Raw genomic sequence first — 26,752 nt, 5'->3', positions numbered from 1 at the left:
GCTCTATAACAACCAATCTGCAGGATGATTTCATAGAGGCCTGAAGAGACTTTCATGAACTGATGCTAAGTGAAGTGGTAGAACCAAGAGAACATTGTACACATCAACAACAAGATTGTGTGATAATCAACTCTGATGGATGCGGCTCTTTCCAACAATGAGGCGATTCAGGCCAATTTCAACAGACTTATGATGGAGAGAGCCATCTGCATCCAGAAAAAGGATTGTGGGAACTGAATATGAATCACAACATAGTATTTTCGCTTTTTATTGTTTTTTGCTTGTTTGCTTTTTATTTTTCTCATTTTTCCTTGTTGATCTGATTTTTCTTATGTAGCATGATAATTGTGGAAATATGTATAGAAGATCTGCACATATTTAACATATATTGGATTACTTGCTGTCTAGGGGAGGGAGTGGGAAGAATGGAGGGAGGAAAAGTTGGAACACAAAGTTTTACAAGGGTAAATGTTGAAAATTATCTTGGCATGTATTTTGAAAATAAAAAGCTATTATTTTAAAAAAAAGAAAGGTTGATGAAAATACTTGCTGAAAATACCTTATTGTAGGTAATGTAGGCATATCAACAAATAAGACAAAGTTAGTAGAATTGTTAACAAAGACTTGTCTCGTGCCTTTAGCTATGAAGCATAGAAAAAAAAATGGTAGCCACTATCTCAAGCCCACCAATCCATTTATGTAGAGACAAGTAAAATGTTATATAAACAATGAATACACATTTATGTACCAGGCACTGTGTGCTAAGCACTGGGAATGCAAATAAGGGGGAAAAAAGGTAATCCCTGCCCTCAAAGAGCTTACCTTCTCATGACAGAAGACAATGTACAAAAGAAAACTGAAAAATAAAAATAGGAAGGCAAAATGTACAGGAGGATTGGGGACAAGAATGATATTGGTGGAATCAAAAACAAAAATAAAAAAGGAAGCTAGTAGAAAATGTACAGATGAGTTGAAATTATGAACCTTCCATAAAGGGAAACTTTCACACGTCCTTACAGCTAGGAGGTAGGATCAATTTTACATTCCTCCTTGTAGAACATAACAGCTCATTATGCATTGTAAGCTAATTCTGAAAAATAAAAAACAAACACAGCTAAATAGCTAACATTTCTATAGAGCTGACTCTTTGCCAGTTACTATGCTAAATGCTTTCCAATTATTGTCTCACCTGATGCTCACAAAATTTCTATTCACTGTGACACCTAGCTGTAAGGACGTGTGAAAGCATCAGGAGATTTCTTTCTATATGTCTTCTATGGCAAGAGGTACCTGCTACCCATCTTTATATATCCTTCATCCTAAAGAATGAGTCACAGTCTGTTCTATGAATGACTAAGATTTTCTAAGTGCCAAGAGCAGGCCCATGTATGGTCAAAGTTTGCTGGTTTTCTTTCTTTTGGGGGAAAAAAATAACTGTTCTATGAATAAATTATTTTTATATCTAGGTTCACAAATTACTTCACCCAAGCCCAAAGTAAGTAAAACAAAACAAATCAATGCATTTGCCTTGTTTGACAGTGAATACTTTTTCTTCAGGAAGCAAGGGAGGGAGAGAGGGAGGGAGGAGAGAGGGAGAGAAAAAGAAGGGAGGGAGGGAGAGAAGACGGGAGGGAGGGAGGCAGAGAGGGAGAAGGGAAGGAAGGAGGGAAGAAAGAGGAAGGGAGGAAGAAGGGAAAGAGAGGAGGGAGGGAGGAAGGAAGGAAGGAAGGAAGGAAGGAAGGAAGGAAGGAAGGAAGGAAGGAGGAAGGGAGGAAGAAGGGATGAAGAGAGGAGGGAGGGAGGAAGGGAAGAAGGAAGGAAGGAAGGAAGGAAGGAAGGAAGGAAGGAAGGAGGAAGGGAGGAAGAAGGGATGAAGAGAGGAGGGAGGGAGGAAGGGAAGAAGGAAGGAAGGAAGGAAGGAAGGAAGGAAGGAAGGAAGGAGGAAGGGAGGAAGAAGGGATGAAGAGAGGAGGGAGGGAGGAAGGGAAGAAGGAAGGAAGGAAGGAAGGAAGGAAGGAAGGAAGGAAGGAAGGAAGGAAGGAAGGAAGGAAGGAAGGAAGAAAACTATATAAAATTTTTCTGAGTTTTCCTACCTAGAAAAATGGAAAACTGAAAAATAAAGTAAACTCTCAGTTTAAAAAAAAATGCATCACACTAGTCATATATAACCAAAGTGTCTTAAACTATGGATTTTGACCCATATGGGATCACTTAACACAATGTGGGGATTAGTAAATTATGGGGGTTTTATCAGTAACTGTTTGCTTTGATATCTATTTACTCAGGTCCGTATAAAAATTCCTCAAGTGAAAGAGGGTCAAAAGTGGGAAAAGTTTAAGAAGCCCTCATATTGACCACACTCCTCAATTTCAGCCACTCCTTTCAAAAGAAGTTTCCAGTTTTCTGGCAAAAGTGCTCCAAAATATTTTTGTGTCTGGGAACCCACCCTCTGTGTATGGCCTCTTTGGGGTATGTGCCGGGTGGTGACATCACTATGTCTATTTCCAAGTCTTCTCTAAACTAGTTCCAAATTGTCTTCCAGAACATGAATGCGTTTTCCACCTCGACTCAGGTAAAGCAGGTTGAGGACTCGTGCAGCGTCCAACCCCAAAGATTCCCTAGAGCACTGTTGCCTGGATACATCAAAGCTCTGTGAGGCATCAGTCTGCACGCAGCTCCTCAGGGGGAGGCTTCTCTGTGAAAAGCTAATGCGTCCCTGGGGACAACAGCAGCCTCTTTTCAATGCACTGAAATAAACAAGTTGCTTGTTGCTGATGAAAAACCTCGAAGTGTAGCTCGTGTCCCAGCCTCAAAGGCTACGTAAAGCTTCGTAAACAGAGAACTAGCAGACAACCGTAACTCCGGCATCCTATCAAAGACCCGGCAGGACCACAGCCCCGTCTTTTTCAAATGGAGAGGGCGCTGTGGAGTAGAAATGAGCCATTTCAGGTGGAAAAGGGAGGAGAGGGACTTCGACAATTGAGAAGTAGGTTTCTGTGGGTCCTGCAAGCTCTCATTAACTTCCTCACCTTTAACATTCACACACAAAGCTTTTGCGTTTTTTTCCTACTTGCTGCATAGCACAAAAGACACTGGGGCGAGGAGGGGAGGGAGCTGGCTTGCCTTTCACTGAAGAAAAAACCCGACCACTCTCGGTGAAAACCACTGGGCTGACTTTTCTTGGTCATGCAGGCTTAGGAGTGGAACTATGTGGTTGTGGGTGCAGTGGAATCCACCGAAGTCACGGGAAGCCAAGTTCAATATGTGCAATTTCTTCCTAATGACATCTCAAAAAGAGAAACAGGTGGGAACTGAACCTGACAAAATGTCTACCCCTCATGTGGCAAAAATCAACTTCATAGACTGTGCCTCTGCTCTTACTTCCCTGGCAGCGAGGTGACACAATGGATAGAGTACTGAGCCTGGAGTCAGGAAAAAAATGAGTTCAAATCCAGACTCACTTTCTAGCTACAGAACCCCTAGCAAATCATTTAATGCTCCTCGATTGTAAAATAGAAGTCATAATAGTGCCTATCTCCCGATGTTATTATAAGAACCAAATGAGACGATTTTTCCAAAGAAGTTAGCATAGCGTCTGGCACATAGTAGGCTCTTAATTAATATTTATCCATAGATAATTTAATCTTCATTCACTCAGAAATAAATAAAAAGAATTGCTAAAAATCAGTGATGGGAAGCTATATAGGGCAATGGATAGTGTCAAACCTAAAATCAAGAAGACTTCTTTTCTTGAATTCAAGCCTCAGACACTTTACTAGCTGTGTGATCCTCAGCAAGTTACTTAATCCTGTTTACCTCAGTTTCCTCATCTGTAAAGTGAGCTAGAGAAGGAAATGGTAAATTGTTCCATCATCTTTTCCAAGAAAATTTCCAAATATAGTCATAAAGAGTCAGACATAAATGAAGACAATTGAAAACAACACGTTTCAGTGAGAACCCAGTTGATATTAGATAAGAAGAATTTGGAGTGATCCTGGGAAATGTAGTTGTATGATTCTCTAGCACAGATCCTAAATTCTAAAATAAGCTGAGGATTAGTAGAAGTGAAGTGGGGAAGGCATTCAATTGTATCACCATGCTTTGGTATATGGTAAGTGTTCAATAAGCACAAGTTTAATTTAATTTAATTGAAAGGAGAAGCAGAACTAGTACATAGCTGTAATAGATAATTGGGGACCATCTCCAGTCATCCTGATCTATATCTGGCTGCTAGACCCACATGGTTCCAGAGGAGAGAGTAAGAGACTGAAGATTGTGCACAGCCCTCCCTCAATTAAATCCAATTCATATGCAAGTCATGGCTGTTGTTGTTGTTTTCATCACCTTTCTGACGTCATGGTCCTTTTCAAGAATGAGGGACAAACAACAACTTGGGAGTAGTAGGAGCTGCCCCACACAGGATCAATTCCAGTTAGGCAACACAGCTCCTTCCTTCCTTCCTTCCTTTCTTCCTTCTTTCCTTCCTTCCTTCCTTCCTTCCTTCCTTCCTTCCTTCCTTCCTTCCTTCCTTCCTTTCTTCCTTCCTTTCGTCTTTCTTTTCTTCCTTCCTTCCTTCCTTTCTTCCCTCCCTCCCTCATTTACTGTGTATATAGGGTATCATACCCTTATCTACAGGTGCTCTGTTCAAAGGACTATAAATTTTGATTGCTGAAACCTTACAAGATATCTTGGGATTTTCAGACTAAATATCTTAAGGTCCATGCTTTAAATCTAAATCACTCTGAGGGACAGCTAGCTGTTACAGTGGATAGAGCACCAGCCCTGAAGTCAGGAGAACCTGAGTTCAAATGTAGAATCAGACACTTAAGACTTCCTATCTGTGTGACCCTGGAGAAGTCACTTAACTCCAATTTGCCTCAGGGGGAAAAAAGTCTAAATCACTCTGGCTCTCATTGATTAGCAACAGTAGATCCAGACCCTAAATCTCACTTGATCATTGTTTGGGTTCTTATGACTCAAAGTGTAAATAGCAAAATTGTTTCTGTTTGGACCAGAAACCCTGAGGGAATTTCCTTTCCAGATTGACTTTTTTATTCAGCTAAAAGAGGCCATTTTTGTCTCATTTCTTATCTAGCTTTAATCACTAAATGGTCATCCCTCAGTAAAAGTGAGACCTGGGAAAGACCTTAGCTTAAAAAGGCAAAGTTTTCCCACTGCATCTAAGTCCATCTCTCATCCTGGTCTAAATGGCTCTGAAGGAAAGAGTGAGGCTGGTGACTTTGCATAGTCCTTCTTTGTTTCCTTCCAATTCACATGCATATCATGGCATCATCTTCCTGATGTTATGGTCCTCTTCAAGAATGAAAGACAATGACAATGCATTGTAATGTCAGGGCTAGCTTTCTGTAGGTCCTCAGAAAGGGCCTTGGTCTCAGCAGGATAGACACCATGATAATGAACAACAATAGAGTCCAAAGTCTTTATAGTCTCCTTCAAGGTCTGTCTGTCATAGTCTGACCCAGTCTCAGTCTGCCCAGTCTCCTCCAGCAATCTACCAGTCTGCCAGTCTCAACCAGTATCCCCCCCTTAATGCAGGAGGCAGGAAAGCCACCACAAGGCTGGTCAAAAATAGAATATTATCTTCCAGTCCTTCTTAGTCCTTATATATCTTATTGTAATTACATCATTACAGCATATTATATATGTGTGAAATAAAGAACCATTATCTCATCAATTCCATTGAGTTAACACCTTATTTCAAGGGTATTTCTCCAGAGTTCCAGCCTTTTACAATGCATAATGATAGAATCAATACTAGAAAGGGAGGCGGAACATGAGGCCAGAGCAAGAATTCTGAGCTGAGAACATGATATAGTCATAGAGGGTGCTCTTCTAGGCTCGTAGCTTTTGACTTGAATGTATTCCTTCTTAAGGATTTTATAAACTAATAACAAACTGGGTTATCTAAGAACAGAATCACTTCTTAATAGCAGTATTATGGACCTAGTTTCAAATCCCACCTCTTAACACATACAGGCTATGTAAGCTTAGGCATTTGACCTATCTCTATTCTATTCTATGAAACTCTCTAAGACTAAAATAAAGTCACCTATGGCTTGATTGGTAGTTGGAGTTTCCTCCTCAATGAAGGAAAGAGTATTCCCTTTAGCAATGACATCACAGGTTCAGTCCTTTTCCTTATCAACATATATTATCTATCATATCTGAAAATGGTGCTCCAGATAAATTTTAGTAAAAACTCTGCTTTGAATCATTCTTCCAATGATGACAAAGGAATTGCATTACTCCATCTATATCATTATACATGTTTTTCTCTGGAATCAATGGCATGAATAAGGTGAGAAAGTTTGGAGAGGTTGAGAAATTTCTGGCTGAATCATTGCTTTATTTATAAAATGCCACAAGAAACAGACTGCATCTTACTTGCCTTTCATTAAAAATATCACTATTTTTCCAATTCTATTCAAGAAGTATATTTATCATAGACAGTGGGAACTAGTCTGCTAATTCGGAGTAGGATTTTCTGAATAAAACAGTTCATTTAGGATAGAAACCACCACCATATCCTCATCAACCAGCTGCAAAACAATGGAACAAAAAAAGAGACTCCTATGACCATACCATATCATGAATTTGATAAGCTGGAGAAGAAGTTCTCTATATGTGAACTGCATGAGATTTTATTTATTTCCTTATTGCCTGCTTGGATCCTATGGAACCACTTCCTCTTTGCATGATGGGGAAAGGAGAAGAAAAACATGGAAGTGTGATAAGGGATGCATACACCCTGTAGAGGGGCATGGTAGTAGATTCAATAACTGCAAACAGGAACAGATACCCAGTGACCAATGGCCCTAGGTAAGTTTATCATTTCAGTTATGAATTAAGAGCCAAGGAGACCTCACAGAAGGTAGAAGATCAGAACTAAAGGAAGTCACAAAATTATAAAATCATAGAATTGAAAGAGTTGGACCTCAGTGGAGATCTGGTCCAATTGAGACACTCCAAAAATGATTTAATTGCCTCTACAGCAAATACAACTAGTGGTCACGTAGCATATGCTTAAATGTTTCCAATAAGGAGGAGGAGCCTACCACCAGAGGCAATTTATTCTGTCTATGGATACTTCTGATCAATAACAAGCCCAAATTTGTCTCTCTTCAACTTCAACCCACTGCTCTTACTTCTGCTTCTGAGATCAAAGAGAACAAGTATATTCCATCTTCCTATGTGACTGCCTTTTCAGATACTGGAAGACAACTGTCATGTCCCACCCAAGTCTTTTCTTCTTCCCTTCTCATTATTTTTACCTGAGATTTTGAAGATAGAAACTTAAGGCTCATCATTACTCCAGTGGGAAATTTAAAATGGGACCAACAAAGGAGACAGAGGACTAGACTTGTCGTTCTCAGTCTACAAGTTTCAATGCTAGTGTGATGAGATAGGTAAATGTGATGTATTAAACAAAATGTGCAGAAGGTAGCTCAGTTAGGAAGGAGGTAGTCAGTGGAGAGAAAGAACTTCCAGGAGCCAGAGAACCAAGAAGTTCAGGCAGGGGGTAGAAAAGGAAACAGATCCAAAAGTCAATATGGTGGGAACCTGAACTAAGAACCATGGGAACAATAGGAGAGATTCCTTCTCTCCTATTGTTCCCATGGTTCTTAGTTCAGGCTTGCCTGAGACTCATGGCTTGCCTGAGACTCATGGTTTCACAGATTTGCATGACAACAAGTTCAGCTATAATAATAATATTCAAGCAAAACATGAAATCTTCTGGAGCAGCTGCAATTCATGACAGATAGACAAAAAAAAAAAAAAAAAAAAAAAAATTCTTTGGCCAGAGGTGGATATTATGCAATAGCAACTTGAACAGATCATTAAAAGATTCCCCAAGCAAGTTTCTTTCAAGCTCTTTCTGCCTTCAGGGGTTTTTATGGCTTCCTGGGTCTGTCCTCAATTACTCCAAATTAATATGAAGTACTGCTAGTCATGTTTGGGATACCTATCATTAGCATCAAAATGTTCCCTGAGATAATGGTTCTTGAATATTTTCAGACATTCTGGGGCACGAGTTAGTCAAAGAAGCCTAGATAACCTACTTTCCTTGCCCATTTCCTCCTTCCCTTTTTTGTTTCTTTAAAAATTTGGACTTATGATTAAGATATGGAAACTGTCTCCATCATGTAGCTGCCAATCACTTGTAACTTAAAGTATTGCCTGGCGAAGGCAGGCGAATAATAATTTATAATCGTTTTTTACCGCTAAGTCCCCCTACCCCCCTTACTAAGTTTTATCGCTTCTGTCAAACCCCAAAACCGGATGATAGGCCTTTAGTATGTTAATTAAATACCTCTGAGAAATAGTTTTAGTACCTAATTTAGTACCTATGGAGATGTTAAACAATTCATCCAGAATTATACAGCTAGAAATGCCAGGGATAGGACTTTTGGACTCCCAGGTCAACATTCTAACAATAGCATTGGACTCCATGATTTACCTTTGGCAAGAAAAAATATATATATTCATCCACCAAATTGAATAGGAATAGTGCTTAAAATGAGACAATGAAGAAAAAAACACTTGTCTGGAATTCTTTTAAGAATTGTTATTACTAATTATTAGTAATTGTTACTAAAATTAATTCTTAGTAATAATTATTACTAATAATATGGAATTATTGTTATGTTACTATAACAATAGTAATAAAATAATAAACATTTATTTAGTACTTTAAAGTTTATAAAGCATTTTACATACTACTAAATTTAAATACTAATACATACTAAATATTTATACATATAAAACTATTAATTTTAATAAGTATTAATATTATTGATTATAATTATATAATTGTATATAATTACATAATAATAATATTATATAATATTATCTATGTATAATTAATTACAATAATTAACATGACTGATAATAATGGGATTTAATAATTAATATACATGTAATACTAATATTAATACATGTTAAATTTAAATACATTTTTACTGAAGTCCTTTTTTTTTACAGCACCATAATTTCCCTCAGTAACTCTTTCAGAAAGCTACCCTATAATAAATATTTTTAAAAGAGAAGGAAAATCAGCAAAATTATCAATAAGACAAAATATGTGCAATGTACCATAATTGTGCATCCCAGATCTCTTCAAAGGGCTATGGTAGGCGTATCTTCTCATATATCTTCCTTTGAGCCATCATGTGTCTTCCTTGTAATTGTAATATCCTCAGTCTCTCTGTTCCAACTATGTTTCAGATATCTTGAGGTGGAGCTGTCTACAACCTATAACTCTCCATCACTCCTAACTTATGTATTACTATGGAGGGCAACATCATCCTGCCAGTTCCTCAGGCTAGAAATATAGGAGTCAACCTGGACTCCTCTTTATCTTCCATGTCCCTCCAACACTGACACCACATCCAAGTTCTTATCAAAGCCTGTCAGTTTCCCCTATGCAACATCTCCTTAAGCATTCCTCATCTCCCCTCTCATACTGCTACCACTCTGGTGAGACCCCTCATCTCCTCATATCTGGACTATTGTGATAGCTGAGATGGGTCTACCTGCCTCAAGTTTCTCCTTACTTCAATTCATCCTCCATTCAGCCATCAAAGTGTTTTTCCTAAAGCTCAGCTCTGTCACTCTTCTCAATTAACTCATGTGACTCCCTTTTATCTCCAAGATCAAATACAAAATTTTCTGTTTGGCACTCAAAAGTCTTCAAGTCCTAGTCCCCTGATAACTTTCCAATATTCTTATATTTCATACCCCTTCCTACACTTCATTGTTTTATCACGTGACATTGGCGTTTCTTGCTGGTTCTGAAACAAAATCTTCCATCTGCTTTAAAAATCATTCCAGAACAAAAAACCCAGAATGTTCTCCCTCATCATCTGCACCTATTGGCTTTCTTAGCTTCCCTAATGTCTCAATTAAAATCTCATCTTCTATTGAAAACCTTCCCAAATCCTTCTTAATTCTAGCTGAATTTTCCCTGTTATTTGCTTGTTGTCTTTCTCATTACACTGTGAGCCTCTTAAAGTTAGGGAATTTCTTTTGCATCCCCAGCATTTAGCACCATGCATGGTACAAAATAGGTGCTTAGTAAATGATTGATTGATGTTTGGGTTTTTCTATTTATATGGCTATAGTGATTTATGACTCTACTCCACTGCATTAATTCATTAGATTTTTTTCAAGTTTCTTCATATTCATATTTATCAATTCTTATACCAGCTAATAACTCATTATATTCGTGTGCCATGATTTCTTTTACCATAACCTAGACAATAAGCATCTATTTTGTTTCCAATTCTTTGTTATCACAAAATTGGTGAAAGGAAGGAAGGAAGGGAGGGAAGGAAGGAAGGAAAGAAGTATCTCTTAAGTACCTACTATGTGCTAAAAGCTTTAAAAAATATTTTCTCATTTGACCCAAATCAAAGAAGGCTGAACTAAAAATAATGATTGTGAACCATCATGATACTATAGAAAGAGTACTAAATTTGGAGTCATAGGACCTAGGTTCAAATCTTGGTCCTGCCAGTTGTGATTTGTGTAACCTTGGGCAAATAATTGAACCTCTGTTCTTCAGTGTCTTCAGCTTTTAAATGAAAGGCTGAACTGAAGTAAACTGCTTTTGAGTTCCTGAGATTTATGATCCTATGAACTCAAAGTACCTTCTGTGGTTTTTAGTGGCAGGGAGGCACATTTAGGCTTGCTGTTAGGGAAGTGCTCTTAAGCAATCAGAGGTCCACTTATAAGTAGAATGAGCTATTTTAGTGTCTAGTGGATTCTCCTTTGCTAGAGGATTTCAAACTGACACTAGATGACTATTTGTTGTCATTGTTGTATGGGAGATCCTAGTTCAGGTATGAGTTGACCTTAAGAACAACTGAGGCCTTTTTCTACCTCTGAAATGCTTTGTCCTTTGCAACAGCAGAGAAAATGTCTTGTTTAGTCAAGTAGTTTTTAACAAGAAAGACTTTCTTTCTCCAGCCCTAGACAAAAAAGAAGCATTATACAATCAATTTCTCAACCAATATTTATTATGACAGGTACTGTGCAAAATGTTAAGGATACAAATAAAATGCAATAATTGTCTTTGCCTTAAAAGAGATTGTATTCAAATGAGGAAGACATATGCAAAGCAGAATATACAAGAGAAATCTAAAGTAGATAGAAGATTTTAAATAGTTTAATACTAACAGTTAAAGAAAATAGATGTGGAAGTTTGGAAGGGACTTTAGATGTTACCTAGACTAAAGACCATCTCTCTATAAAACCCCTTATAAGTCATGCATGGGACATGGACAATCTAATCTTTACCTTCAGCAAAAGAGACTTCACTACTTCCAGGAGATACCTATTCCAGTGTTGTTTCATGCAATCCATTAGACAACCAGTGACTGGGTGTAGAGATTAGATAGAGAGAGAAATAGACACATATATACATATGTATATGCATATGTATACATATACATATCACATATATATACATACACACTTTTTTTTCCAACTGAAACTTATGAATCTATGCTGAGGTGAGCTCAAATTCCATGTCAAGAAGACTGTAATGGAAGATAAAAGGTTTTTGGATTCAGTATTTGGCTAATAAAATTATAATAAAAACATTTCTGTTGGAAATGTTAACTAAATGATCCATCTGGATATGTTGTTTCTCTGGTGCCTCCTATAATGTCTTTCCCAGAAACTTCTGCAAAGAAAAAAGAACATAGAATAGAGACAGCTTCATCTTAGACAAAGCCCCAAATATGGATTTTATTTTTTTTACAAAGACATTTTGCAGAAAAGTAATGTTGAGATTTTGGGCAAGTTATGCACAAGTTTCCCCCTCCTTTTATGATAAATGCCTGGGATGTGGACATTTGGGACTAAAAAATTTCAATCAAGGATAAAAACTGCCATGACAGAACATAGAATTTGATTTGAAAGTAAGCAGAAATCCTGTTCTGTTTTTCCCAAATTGAGAAAAAGGGCCAAAAAACATGGGAGAAACATGATTAACAGAGAGGGTTTTTTTATGTTTAAATATTTAATGTCTTTCAGATCATAAAACCAAGAGACTTAGTATGTTATTTTAAAGAACAGAGATGCTTTTCAGGACCTCATATCCAAAATATAACAGACAAGTAACTTCTTTAGGCCTCAGTTTCATTCCTTGGAAACTGAAGAGTATTGGGATAAGGATTTGTACTCTAAGGTCCTTTCCAGCATTAAGACTCTTAGAATATGTATTTCTATTTTTAAAAACATCACAAACGGAGAGAAAATTTGCTTCAGTCACAAAGAAGTCTAAATAATTAAACCTTTTAAAAGAAATAGTCTTAATTTATTAGATCATTTCATAATTGATTAGATAATGTTTTGAGTTAGATCCTCTAATTAATTAGTAAAATAATCTCATCAATTAGCCTCACATAGAGAACAAGTAGAACAAGTGATGCTACTAAAATGCTATTTAGATCCTTAGAAAATCTATGCCTTAATTAATAGATAGGAATCATAAGCAATGAGCACATTTAATTCTCTCAAAGAAAAAATAAGAAGAACTTCTTTGCAAGACCATGTGACAAAGAAATGAATTTCCAGATAGTTCTGGTTGATACATATGAGAATCAGTTTATCACTCAAAAGATCACAGGCAGGTCAAATAGTCAAGATGGTAGACAATAAGCTAATCACACAAAGCTAATCGACTGGATAGCATGGGACCATAAACAGCTGACCACATGAAGGAAAATTCAAAGGATAGGACAATGGTGTATCTATAGAAACATAAGGGAAGTCATCTATTGTGGGCCCAACAATTCTGGCATTCAGAAATTTTGTCTAGCAGCAACATGTACAAATATGGTTGTGGCACCTAATTTATTATTATATTATTCTAGATATATGCAATTTCATTGGTATTGGGTACTTTGGGTATGGAAATTCAGTCTACCAATGTCAATAAGAAATTTATCAATAATAGTTCTATAGTTATTAAGAGTTCTAGAGAGCTAGGAGCAATTGTGATTTGCCCAGAGTCACATAAATCGTATTATAAAAGGCAAGCATTAATCTAGCTCTCCTTGACTCAAAGGTAGGTCCAATGGCTGATATATCAGACCATTATAGGTCAATATGCATAATTTTTATAAAATGTCTAAAACTAGGCAATTCGTAAAGCATGCCTCCTTTCCTTAAGGACTTTATATTTTAAAACCCCACCCTTGTTTAGCCTTCCATTCCTAATCTCACATATTGGTTGATTGTTGTCCTTCATTGTTGAAGACCAAAAAGACATCACAATGTTAGAGTCAAGTTATAGTTTGTTCGATTATGGCTGAACTTGGAATGCTATATATCACAAGTCAAGCACAAAAAATGTTCCAAATGAACATTTTTCATATCTAATTTGCATATCTATTTTGCATATTCTTTTGAGCTATTTCAGTTCTGCTCTGCTCATAGAGCACGTGCTTTCTCTGATGAACTAATACCAGTCTTGTGCAAATATCTCCTGTGTTATACAATCAAAATCTAAAATTCTCAAGAAAGACCTAGAGAGTGTTCTTGAATTGCTTTTTCTTATAACATTGTGAGTGCTTGCCCTGTGTAAGTCCTACATAAAATAGTCTTTTTGGCAATCATGCAATTGATTATTCAAATAATGTGGACAATCCAATGGAGCTGCTGCTCTCTGCAATAGAGTTGGAATGCTTAGCAATTTAGTTCAAGAAAGGACCTGAGGGTCTACTCTTATTCTACCAGGTGATCTTTAGAATCTTCCTAAAACAATCCTCACACATTCCCATAAGGGAAATAACTAGGACAGAAAAATATCTTCCATTCAATGAAGTGAGAAACTTTGCATCTCAAAAGACATTGAAGCAACTGCTAATACAACAGAGTGTTGGACCTGATATCAAGAAGATGTGTTCAGATTCAGCCTCAGACATATTAAATCTTCCTAATCTCCTTCTGACTCAAAACTGAAGCAAATGTAAAATGGGGGTAATAACAGGACTTAGCTCACAGAATTGTTGTAAAGATCAAATGAGTAATAAATAGTTGTAAAAGTATATAGCACTATGTCTGAAACATAATATGTATCAGTAAATCTTTATTTTCTTCTCATTTCTCCATAGTAAGGATTCAAGGTATTGGTAGGTGAAAATATTGACCTAAATCTAATAAAATAAGATTTAATAGTTATTCCTCTTATGTAAAATCATCTCCATAGGACAAAAAAAATTGACAAGCACAGGACCCAAAATTGGATTTAAAGATTAATATAAGTCAAACATATGAGATAGCAGCCAAAAAGAATACAAATAGTCTGCATTAATTGAAGTTATCTAAAGGATATGTATTCAAATCTACCCTGAAGAAAAAAATAGTTAATTACACAGAAAAGAGGACAATGATAATAATGATGAGAATACTCTAGATCCTATTTTATAAAGATAACTTGAAAGCACTAAGATTTTTAACCAGAAACCTAGCACAGAGGAAAAACTCTAGATTGGCAATTGAAACACCTGGGTTTGAATCCTTTCTGTCATTTCCTATCCAAGTACAAGTCAGTTAGTTTCTATGTCTCAATTTTCTGTCTGTAAAATAAAAGTCCCCTCTAGCCCTACATTTGTGAGGCAACATGTTAACTATCTCACTATAGCTAATATTTTATTTGAAAAGTTGTCATGGGGAAAAATATTTGAACATGAGCAACTTTACCACAAGGGACAGATCTAGGCGATATATAAGTAAGAGTTTAAAAAAAAAAAAGGCAGATCCTGGCTCTATATAAGGGACACATTTTTAACAATTATAATCTATTAAAACAATTCCATGTTGTTTTAATTACTCCTTAACAAGGAGTAAATCCACCAACACTAGAGGTTCCAGTTCAAAATGGATTTCAAAATGGATGTCTAATAGACAATCTAAACTCAACATGTAAAAGAGTTTATTTTCTTGTATCCATTCTCCAAAATCATCTCCCTAAAGCACAGATCTAGTCAAACCACTTTGTTTTTGGACAACCTTCTTGGGTTCCTTATTTCATTTAAGATACACAGGAAACATTTCAGCTTTAGATCCATCCTATCTCTTCAAATTTTTGCACATTATTCATCTTCAAACCCCTTCACTTCAGCCTAATTGTACCCCCTGTGGAGATCCCCTGTGGTTCTTGTAACTCATTACTTCACCCCCCCCCACCTCTGTATCTTTGCACATACTGTAAACCCTGCCTAGAGTGTACTCCCTCCTCTCCACCCCCTCTTAGAAGCTCTGACTTCCTTTAAAGGTCAGCTCCTATACCCAAAGGTCAGCTTCTATGTCCTCTCTCTCTCCCATGTGGCCTGCTTTTTCTGATCTCCCTAGCTGTTGGAAATTATTCCTTTTTTCACTTTCTCCTTCTCATCATCATCATCTCATCCTCTTCTTCCTCCTCATCAGCACCATTATCTTCCTCCTCTAATCATCATATATATACTTGTTTGTATGCAAGTTGTTTCTACCAAAACATGTTACTAAAGAATAGGAACTGTTTTTTTTTTTATTTTGTCTTTGTATTCCCAGTATTTTGCCCTAGAAGCTGCATTATAAATACTTGGGTCAGAAATTATAGAAACTGGAGTTCTTAAGCCAGGGTCTGTGAACTTTTATTATTATGGGTTTTTTTTAAAAACAATTTGATAACTATAGTTCATTATTAGTTTCATCTGCAATCCTATATGCTTTAATTTATGCATTTAAAAACATGACTGAGAAGGGACCAGTAATTTCACCAGATTGACAAAGTCTATGATTAAAAAAAAGGTTAAAATCTCATGTGTGTAGAGGGAGTTCCTGGTCAGGTTTAGGTAGACAAAATGGACTCCTACATTCCTTCCTAAATGAATTATTGAGACTCTATTGTCATTTTTGAACTCTTCAAATCAATCAATAAGTACTTGCTAAGTATTATATACTAAGCACCAAGGGCACAAAGAAAAGACCCTCCCCCCCAAAAAAATCCCTTCCCTCAAGGAGCTTACCTGCCATCTGGCCAAGGAAAGTGGACTCACATTAAAGTAAGACCATAGTTTAGGACATTTGAAAGACTTCCCCTATCTAGTATGCCATTAAACTGAAATTTAGTATTTTCCCTGAAGTTTTTTAGTCAGGAAATTTTTATCTTAGATGAATAATTAACAACTCCAGCATTTCAACATTGGCCCCTAAGTCCTTTCCTTTTTATGACCATTTGAATAAAATCCAATGAAGTATCAAATGCCCAAGGCTTTCTCAAACCCAAAATAAACTTCTTCTTTCCATTTAGCCTATTTTCCAATTTCTCATTTAGATGACATTTTAAATCCACTCTAAGGCCTCTTATATTTTTAATGAGTATTAAGTGCCTGAAAACACCATTTTATATATTTATACTATGAACCAGCTAGTAAGTCAGTGACTAAATGTTGGTAAAATCCTTATTGGTCTTAGCAAGTAACAGTTGTTGGACCATGATCTGCCTCCCACCCCCTTCACTACCATTTCATTCAAACTATTCAGATTTTCTTTATTTGGCTTTTGCATATGTAGTAATGGTTAGATAGTAGATAGTACATCCATGGAGGTAAAGGATAAAGAAGGCAGTCAATAAGCAATTACTAAGTGGTTAGGGCCAATTAAGTGCCAGGCACTGCTCTAAGTACTGGGGATAGAACAAAGAGCAAAAATAGCATCTCTGCCTTCAAGAAGAACAAAAAGAGAGGGAAAGGAGAGCAACAGGCAAATAATTAGGCATAAGCAATATAAAGAGAATGGAAACAAAAAATGAAGGGTTAGGAGGGAGGAAAGACAAGGCAAAGCCTCTGGCAGAAGGTGGTATTTGAGGTGCGACTTGAAAGAAGCGAGAAGTCAGAAGTTAGGAGGAAGAATATTACATGTATGGGAGCAGTCAGTGCAAAAGTGAAGGATAAGTAGTGTCACGTTTTAGGATGTGCAAATAGGGCAGCATTGTTGATTTATAGAATATTACAGGAGGAAAAATTATAAGATGAGAAAGATTGGAAGGGAAGTAGCTGAAAAACTCTACATGACAGAGTATTTTCAAATTGATACTGAGGGTAATAGAGAACCATTAAAATTTATTGAGCTGAGGAGTAACATAGTCAGAACTGAACTTTTATTAAATCAAGTTGATAACTAAGAGATGGATTTGTAATGCTGGAGAGACTGAGGCACAATAGAGATTAAGGAGTTTTTAATATTTTATTTAGAAGAAGAGATTGGGCTGGAAGCAAAACAGAATTCATGTTACCCCCAGCAGGTGAATTGAACTCGTGTCTCAAAGCATCCAGCATAGAACTGAGGTACTCCAGAGATTCATATAGGACTCCAGCAATCAGGGACACAAAGGCAGGGGTGGGAGTGAGCACTGGTGAGTGGGAACTTCCAGGAATGGACCATAAATTCAATTATGACAGGTTGGGGGTAAGGGAGGATCATAAATATTGATAAGTTGGGAGAGCTAGGAGCCACTGATTCTGAGAAAGGAGATTCCCTCCCTCCCACAATCTGAGATTAATCATCTGCAGTTTATGGCTCTATAGAATACTAGTGGTTAGGCCTCCTAGCCCTAATTTATATCAGTCCTAATGGTCAGGAAGGGGGGGGTTGCAACTAGGGGGACTGAGGCAGAACAATTCAAGGAACTGAGACAGAACAATTTAGGGAAACTGGGGCAAACAATTCAGGGAAACTGAGGCAGAAGAATCAAAGAAAACTGTGGCATAACAGATTGAAGTAAGGAAAGACTTGAAGCAGGAAGACATGTAGATAAGTTATATAATTGGCTCCTTTCTAAATGGAGTAAAATATGAATGCCTTATCTGTTCTTTTTACACCGTGGTTATTCATTCTAACTCATTGTGACTCCATTGGCTTTTCTTGGCAAAGATATTGGAGTAATTTGGCAATTTCTTCTCCTGTTCATTTTACAGGTGAAGAAACTGAGGCAAACAGGGTTAAGTGACTTCCCTAAAGTCACATAGTTTATAAGTGTTTGAGGCCAGATTTGACATCTACACCACCTAGATGCCCTGTCTTTTTATATACTTTGCAATAAATAGATTTTACATACAAATGTCCTGGAACTCTTATGTTTGTGAAAAAATACACCAGGGAGCACCTAAAGTTGAACCAAGTCATATCTTCCTTGGGGTAACTCTGGATGAGAACATAAACCCAAAAAATGATCATTATTGACAAATTTCTAAAATATGACTGCGTCCAGAACTGCCTTGAATCATAATTTATACCAGGGATACAAAAATGATATCAACCACCACTTGAAGACAGCCATGGCTTTATTAAGTAGGAAAAGTGTACTTAAACATTGATTCAAATAAATTAGAGGAAACTGGAACACATTATGCCCACAAATAAATGCAATATCCAACCCTACCTGGGACTTCACTTCCCTGATTAGTGAGAATTCACCATAACTAGCCAGAGGCAGTTCTGATAGAGATGCACTTAGTCCATTTACTTTGCATGCCATTTATATACATACTGCTCCTCCCATCTCCTCCAACCCCCAATTATTTCTCTTTCCACCCCAGCTCTAGAAACAGTAATTAGATCCATTCAAATATTTTTACAAAGATCATGACATTGCTTTCCTATAGTCACTATCCCTGTGATATTTCCAAATCAAAACATCCCTCTCTGGCTATCACTCCCCTATATGTGTTTCTTCCTCTTTTAGAAGGTAAATTCCTTGAGCACAGGGGCTATCTAGTACTCAGCAATGTTTGACACATAGTAAATATTTTTAATAGACACATCTTCGCTCATTAATTCATATGCATATTTATTCAAATTTTGTGAAATCTGCATACAATTAAGATTCCTTTCTCTCTTATCTCCACATCAAACTTTTCAATCTGCCTCTTGGAGATGGGTCTTCTCAATCTCTGACCATGGTGCTGATCCCTTTTACTGATCTGAATTTATCACCATCTAACTTTGACACTTTGACTCCAAATCCACTTATTCCCATGACATAACTGTAGCTTTGTAGGAGCAATCCATTTCTTCTGGATGCTCACTTCCTAAAAAAAGTTGTATTTATTCTCTTTCAGGGGTCCTCAAACTTTTTAAATAGGGGGCCAGTTCACTATCCCTCAGACTGTTGGAGGGCGGGACTATAGTAAAAACAAAAACTTTGTTTTGTGGGCCTTTAAATAAAGAAACTTCATAACCCTGGGTGAGGGGGATAATCGTCCTCAGCTGCTGCATCTGGCCTGCAGGCCGTAGTTTGAGGAACCCTGCTCTTGATCGTTCTCTGTCCTGGGAAGCTACAGCAAATACCATAATAGTACCATGGGGGAAGATCAGGATTTAAGGTTATCTGAGTTCAAATTCTGCTTCTAACACTAACTGTGTGATTATGGGGAAGTTAAATTCTTTATGCCTCACTTCTTCATCTGGAAAACAAGAATAATAATATTTGAAAGACATACTTTTGGTGTTATGAGGGTCAAATTACACAATGTATACACAGCATTGTAGAAGTTTAAGGCTATATATAAGACAGGTATTATTAGAAGGCTCTTGGTTCCAACTCACAAGAGGTTCTGTGCTCCTGGAAAGAGCAGCACAAACAAAAAACAAAGCCCTTTATTCAAGGTGGGAAGAGATTATTACGAAGTAATAGGGGAGCTGTCTTGGGCACCTTGGTAGTGCACACAATTAAGAGTGCCAGGCATGAAGTAGGGAAAACTCTTCTTCTTAAGTTCAAATTCAGGCTCAAACACTTATTATCTAGTATTAACCTGAGCAAGTCACTGGACTCTGTTTACCTCAGTGTCCTCATTTGTAAAATGAGCTGGAGAAGGAAATAGCAAACTCTTGAAGGCTCTTTACCAAAACAAAAAGCGCAAATAAGGTCACAAAGAATTAGACATGATATAACAATAAAAAAGGAATGGCTATGTAAAGACATAACTATAAAGTTATACTATCATAACTGGACAGGAAAGGTTAGAAGGTTTGGTTTTCAATCTAAAGAAATTTATAGTCTATTTGAAAAGATAAAACACATGCACACACACATACACACACACACACACACACACACACACACTTTCCTTAAAGGAGAATATTGAATTATTAGGGACATCACTTTGGATCTAGAGTCTGGAAAACTTCAGTTCAAAACCAGTTTCAGATGCTTACTAGCAGTGTTACTTTGAACAAGTCAACTATCCCCTGCCTGCCTTAGTTTTTTCATTTGTAAAATGGAGATAATGATAATACCTACCTCCCAGAGTGATTATCAGGATAAAATGAGATAATTATTATAAAGTACTTTGTAAACCTCAGTGCTTTATAATTGTTGGGTAGTGTCATTAAGACTACTCGTTAGAATTTTGCTTTGTACCGTATCTATTGGAAATTTTTTTTATTTTATTTAAAGTTTGAAATACAGAAAATTGTAAAACAGTAAAATAAATAATGACTCATATTTATGAAGCACTTTAAAGTTTATTAGAGACTCTCTTCATGAAAACTATGTGTGTATTATTAACTCTGTTTTGTAGATGCAGAAAATGAAGTAGATTGCCCATGGTCACCCAGCTAGTAAAGTCAGGAGCAACAATCAAATTTAGACCCTCTGGTTCCAGTGCTCTTTCCTCAACAACACAATATCTCCTGGAATGGGAAAATGTCTTCAAACTGAGAATCAGGAGATGTTTATTGCTTGTTCATTTTCCTGATGCTGACACTAACATTTATTTTCTCTGTGTCCTTATTTTCTCATAGGAAGGAATACATACAAGAGCAGACTTTGTTATCTCTTTTTATTTAAAGCTCAGAACACTCTCACCAATATTCATCACCTTCCATGGGGATCATTAGTATCTACCCTAGAGAAAAAAGATTCATTAAGCCCTAGTAGGAGAGTTGGAAGAACACTACAGTGAATAGGGTCAACTTTCAGGGCTTTTTGTTAAGGCTGGTACATTTTGTGGCCCTATCAGAGTTGTTAGAGAAAATACAGGTTTGAGAAGTAGATTATTGAAAGGAATAGAAAACGATAGGACTTTTTCTCTAAACTAATTGGCCTCTTCCCAGTCATAAGGAGTGGTTAAGTCATGCAGTATTCAGATTGCCAGGCCTGGATTCAGGAAGACTCATCTTCCTGAATTCAAATCTGGCCTCACACTTACTAGCTGTGTGACCCTGGGCAAGTTTATTAACCCTGTTTGCCTTAAGCTTCCCCATCTGCAAAATGAGCTGGAGGAGGAAATGGAAAACCATTCTAGTATCTGTGCCAAGAAAAATCTAAATGAAGTGTCAGACATAACTGAAAATGACTGAATAATAGTAGCAACAACCAATCGTATGATCTTAGAAAATATTACTGTTAGAAGAATTTAATATAGATTCAAAAGGCTATCATTTGGCTAGCCCATAAAACTGCTACCTGAGAAATAGATACCTTCAGGCATTCCTTAGCAATGATTCTTTCATTTAAAAAGAAGCATTTCAGGTACCATCTTCCTTCTGAGGAATACTTTGTATTTACATAGCAAGTCTTTTTTGTACAAGGTCCTTTTGCTTATTGTATGTTTCTACATTAAAATGTGACCTGCTTGAAGTCAAGGCCCTTGTTTTTTGCCTTTCTTTGCATACCAAAACTTGGTTCAGTGTATGGAACACAATAAATACTTAATAAATGCTTGTTGACCGAGTGGCTGTCAAAGCGGATACAGAGCCTTGTAGAGTTGTATAGTGTTGGCAAGATCATGCAAGGAAAAGTGCAAAACCATCTCTTCCTCATCAATAAATATAAGGCTTTTCCAAGTAATAAAAAGAATAAATTCAGGGCTAAGCTCATAAAGATGTGCTGCATTGCTACCATTCATAGCAGAATGGGACTGCAAAACCAAGAGAGATGCTGTCTGCTCAAGGGCATTATTTGAAATTCTGATAAAAGTTTATAAGCAAAGTTATGATAGAATTGTCCACAGTCATCTTGGGAATGTGGTCTTTTGATATTCAGAGGAGTCACCTTAAATGCACTTCACAACTAGGAGCATTTGTCAGCATGTGTTTCTTCTAAAGTTATAAATATTGTGGGTTATTTCTTCTACCAGGTTGGTTAGATGCATAGAAGCAAAATAGGAAAAGGTGATGTATTATTTCGCTTTTTCAAATTCTTTCTAGGCTTCTAGACAGGAAGACTTGAGATCAAATTTAGCCTCAATACTTATAAGTTCTGTGACCTTGGGCACAGATTTCTGGCTGCTTCAGTTTACTCATTTAAAAATTGGGATAATAATGGCAATTAAATCCCAAAGTTGTTGTGAAGATCAAAAATGTGCTTGACACATACTAGATACTATATAATTGTTAGTTACTATTGTTTTACTATTGTTGTTAAATAAATTCCTCCACTATCCTCAATCTTCCCTCATGGGAGGAAATAAATTGGTTTTATGTAGATAGCTAGAAATTGAGGAGGAGCAATTGGGCCATTGTGCCTAGGACTTTAGAATCTCTTCTTCCTTTTGCTTTCATTCCTACACCCAAACGTCCTCATATCTTTCTCCTTGGCTACCCCACCCCAATATATGCAGAATATTCCAAAACTTATTATAGTCTGGTTGCTCCAGATTGGCTATTTCTTTAATATTTGAGGAGGTCATTCTGACTGTGAGACGACTTGTGATATAAAATCTGTAGTAGAAGGAAAGACATTTGTCAGAGATTGCCTTTGAGCTCCAACCCCCTACAAGTGGTTATCCTGAGCTCCTGACTTAGTGACAAAAGAGAATAGTAGTATCTTATTTCATCATTAATAGACAACATTTATATAGTACTATTTTTGAAACTTTAAGGTGTCCTTTAAATGCTTAATTAATAAATTTGGTTTTAATTGGATTTTGTGGGCCACAATTGCTATTTTAAACCTCAAACCTGAAAGGTAGGATTAGCCTAACATAGGCTAAATACCCAAAAGCAAGTAAGAAATGTCAAGTAAATTGTTGGTTCAATGAATAATAACTGATATATATATATGTATATGTATATGTATATGTATATATATATATATATATATATATATATATATATATTTCAAAGTGTATATATTATCTCACTTCTTCCAAATGTCATTTAGGTTACAACCCATCTCTAGCATTATAGGCAACCTTATGCTCCCCACCCTTGACAAACTTGATGGATTTTAGACATGGAATGATATTTTCAGCCAAAGCCAACGTGCGGATTTATTTTGCTTTACTATGCCATATTGTTTAAAGGGAAATTTGTTGTTGTGTAATTATTATTATTGTTGTTAGGATACAAATAGGAGAGAAAAGGGTGGTAATGATAGTAAAATTTTAGGAAAGAAAGAAGGAAGGAAGAAGGAGGGAGGGAAGGAGGGAAAGAGAAAGAAAGAAGGAAGGAAGGAGGGAAAGAGGGAGGAAGGAGAGAGCATAATGAAGCATTTAAAGAAAATTTTTAATGGAAACCAGAAGGAGGTTGAGTGTGCCACACAGAAAAGTGAGACATCTTTAGAAATAAAGGAGTGAATTGAACTTACATTTTGAAAATAACAATCTTCCATAGAGGTAGCTGAATACTCAATAGTTAAGCTTCTTTTTTTCTTCTTTTCATTGTAGCAAAAATATAAATTGAAGCTTTCTAAATCATCTATATGCCAGGAGTTCATTCATCTATAGATCATAAGATTCATTATTTCATACTAAATCCTCTTTTTCTTTTCTTCTTTCTATATGAAAATACTTATGTTTGTTGGTGTTCCTCAGATTCAGAAATATAAAACAATACTTTTTTGTTTTAAAAAATGAAGTAGATCATACAATATAGTAGAAAGTGATTGATTAGGAGCTGAAATATCTAGATTTGAATTCTTATTTTGCAATTGGAATTTCCATGTCATTTATGTCAGGCACTTTTTCTCTGCACATCAATTTCTTCATATCTGTAAAATGAAAGGATTTGGACTAGATTTTCTTAAGGTTTCTTTGAACTCTAAAAACTAAAACACTTTTTAAAAAATGATTTAAAATAATCTGCATATTTTGTATTTGTGGGATTTTTCATTCAAAAATTTGCATGATTTGTGAGAACTGCAGTTATTTCCTACAACACTGCAATGCTGCTGCAGCAGGCAAAGTACAAACACTCTTTTCATTAACAACAATCCCTAGGAGAGAACTAAGATGAACAAACTGTTGCCCTCATTTCACAAAAGGAGAAACTCAGGTTCTCCAAAGCAAAATAATTCGCTTGAGGTCAGACAGGGTCTCTGTAAGTTGGTAGCTAGGGAAGAAAGATGATTCTGGCTTCTACCCAGAAACTAGAAAAGTTTGCTCCCTGCAATTCTGAGTTCCATTTTAAAAAAGAAAGAACAAGCAATTTGCCAATATCTGGTGTTACCAATAAATCATCTGTATGGGAGACGGTATAAAGATGTTAATATGCAAATAATGAGATAATTTAGTCTCTTTCACTTTCTCTGAGCTCCTTGGGAGGAGGGCTTTGTATGAGTTTTAAAATGCAAAAAAGGAAAACAAGACTGACCTTGTTTTATATTTGTCTTCCATTAACATTAATATACTTTGAGAATGTATTAATTAATTAATGTATAAATGTATTGATTCTACATTTAGGAATGATGCTTAAAGTTTGGGAATAAGGTAGAAAAGATAAAATTTGAAACAGGCCCACTAATCCTATTCCAATAAAGAAAATATCATATAAGTGACTGAATACCCAATAATTAATGTGATTTTTCTTTCTTCTTTCCATTATATGAGAGTAGAAATTATACAAATTAAAGCATTTAGAGCTGTCTATATGCCAGCAGTCTGGTAAATAGAAACTGTCAAAATAAAGATTTTCTAGTGTTGAACCATGAATATTGAGAGGTTTCTTTCAATAAGAAAAAGAATCTGGTCCACAGTTTTCTTGTTAATGTTGCATACATACTTTGATTACTTATCTTCTGCATATAAAGGAAAGTGACTTTTTATAATCAGCTCCCACCAAACCTCTCTGTAAAAGGTTACTATATTATTTCATTTCACAGATGAGAAAACAGAGCTAAATGGCAAAGTGTATTATCTAGTTAATTGAAAGAGAAGGTGGAATTATATATATATATATATATATATATATATATATATATATATGTTGGGTTTTTTGTTCATTCATTCATTTGTTCATTCCTTTGTTTGTTTGTTTATTGAGGATTTACTATGTTCCAAGCAATGTGCTAAGCACTAGGATACAAATGCAAATTAGCAGTACAATCTCTGTCCTCAAGAAGCTAACTTTCTAGTGGAAGAAGAATAAATATAAAGGGAAGCAACAGGCTAGAAAGAGCCTGGGAAAGACGTCTAAGTAGGTGCCTGGTGATGCATAGTTGAAAAATAATCAATCCTAGTCCTGCCTCCTTGTCTCTACTTCCTGGTTTATCTAAATTCCTTCAAGTTTCCATTAAAGTCCAGAAGACCCATTTCCTGATTCCCCTAAATGCTTATGTTGATCCTCTCTTGACTGTGGATGCTTCCCGTTTTTTGGCAAAAAGATGTTAATCTACAAATGAGATTTTTCAGACATAGCCAATAACTGCATTTGTTTTACTTAACAATAATTATTTCTTATGAGGGGTTTTTTTTGAGATGGGAGAAGTTATTGGGGATAAAAGATAGTAAGAGTGAACCCTACCCCCAAAAAAGAAAAAGAGGAAGAGTGAATATGACTTTTAAACAAACTTTTTGAAAAATACACAGAATAAATAAGGAATTTCATAAAGGAACACAGCTAAGCATGTTAGTTTGGGAATTACTGAGTTAAATTTAATGTGCTTTTAAAACAAACTGTAAATAACAGAGATTCACAATATTGTAAATAACTTTTAACTTCCTTTACACAAAGGAAATATTTACATGTGTTATTTGTCAAGTTTATATTATTACGAAGTATTTTTAAGGTATGTTTTATGTAGAGGGCCTGAACTCTGCAAAAGTATACTTGAAACAAGGATACTTACAACAGGGTGTTTATTCAGTGTGATTGATGAGATAATGGTTCTCTAGTTTACATATACTTAGTATTTAGTATGATGATGTAATGGTTCTACAATTGACACATGCCCAGTGTGCTGTAGTGATGTAATTGTACTAAGGTATATAAGGGCTGAGAGGATTGGAAATAAGCAGACTGGAGAGAGATTCCAGACATTATAGTTTTCCATATACCACATTCTCCATGGAATTTTATGAGTTGGCTCTTTATGGACCACTTTTTCTTTTGAATTTCACAAATGCAGAAAAAGATTAAACAAATCATTATCCGTTTCAGAGATTACCTGAACTAAATATATCTCAATCAATAGGTCAGCTAGATAAAAATGGCATTAGTATAAATAGAAATATCACTCCAACTAAAGTAGTTACAATAAAACTAGATCAAGTGGTAGCACCACATATCTCTCCAAGAAACTCCTTTTTATTTTTTAATTCTCAAAAATTTATTTTTTTTACTTCTCACACTCTTCTTCCTGTTTCACACACACACACATAATAAAAAGACACTCACAACTCTTGTGACAAATAAGCATGCACAAGCAAAACAATTTCCCATATTAGGCACATCCCAAAATGTGTCATATTCTGCTGGATTATATCACCTCTCTGTTGAGAAGGTGGGAAGCATTTTC

This window comes from Sarcophilus harrisii, chromosome 4, assembly GCF_902635505.1.
Source record: "Sarcophilus harrisii chromosome 4, mSarHar1.11, whole genome shotgun sequence".
Taxonomy (NCBI): domain Eukaryota; kingdom Metazoa; phylum Chordata; class Mammalia; order Dasyuromorphia; family Dasyuridae; genus Sarcophilus; species Sarcophilus harrisii.
This window is presented reverse-complemented; position numbering follows the sequence as displayed.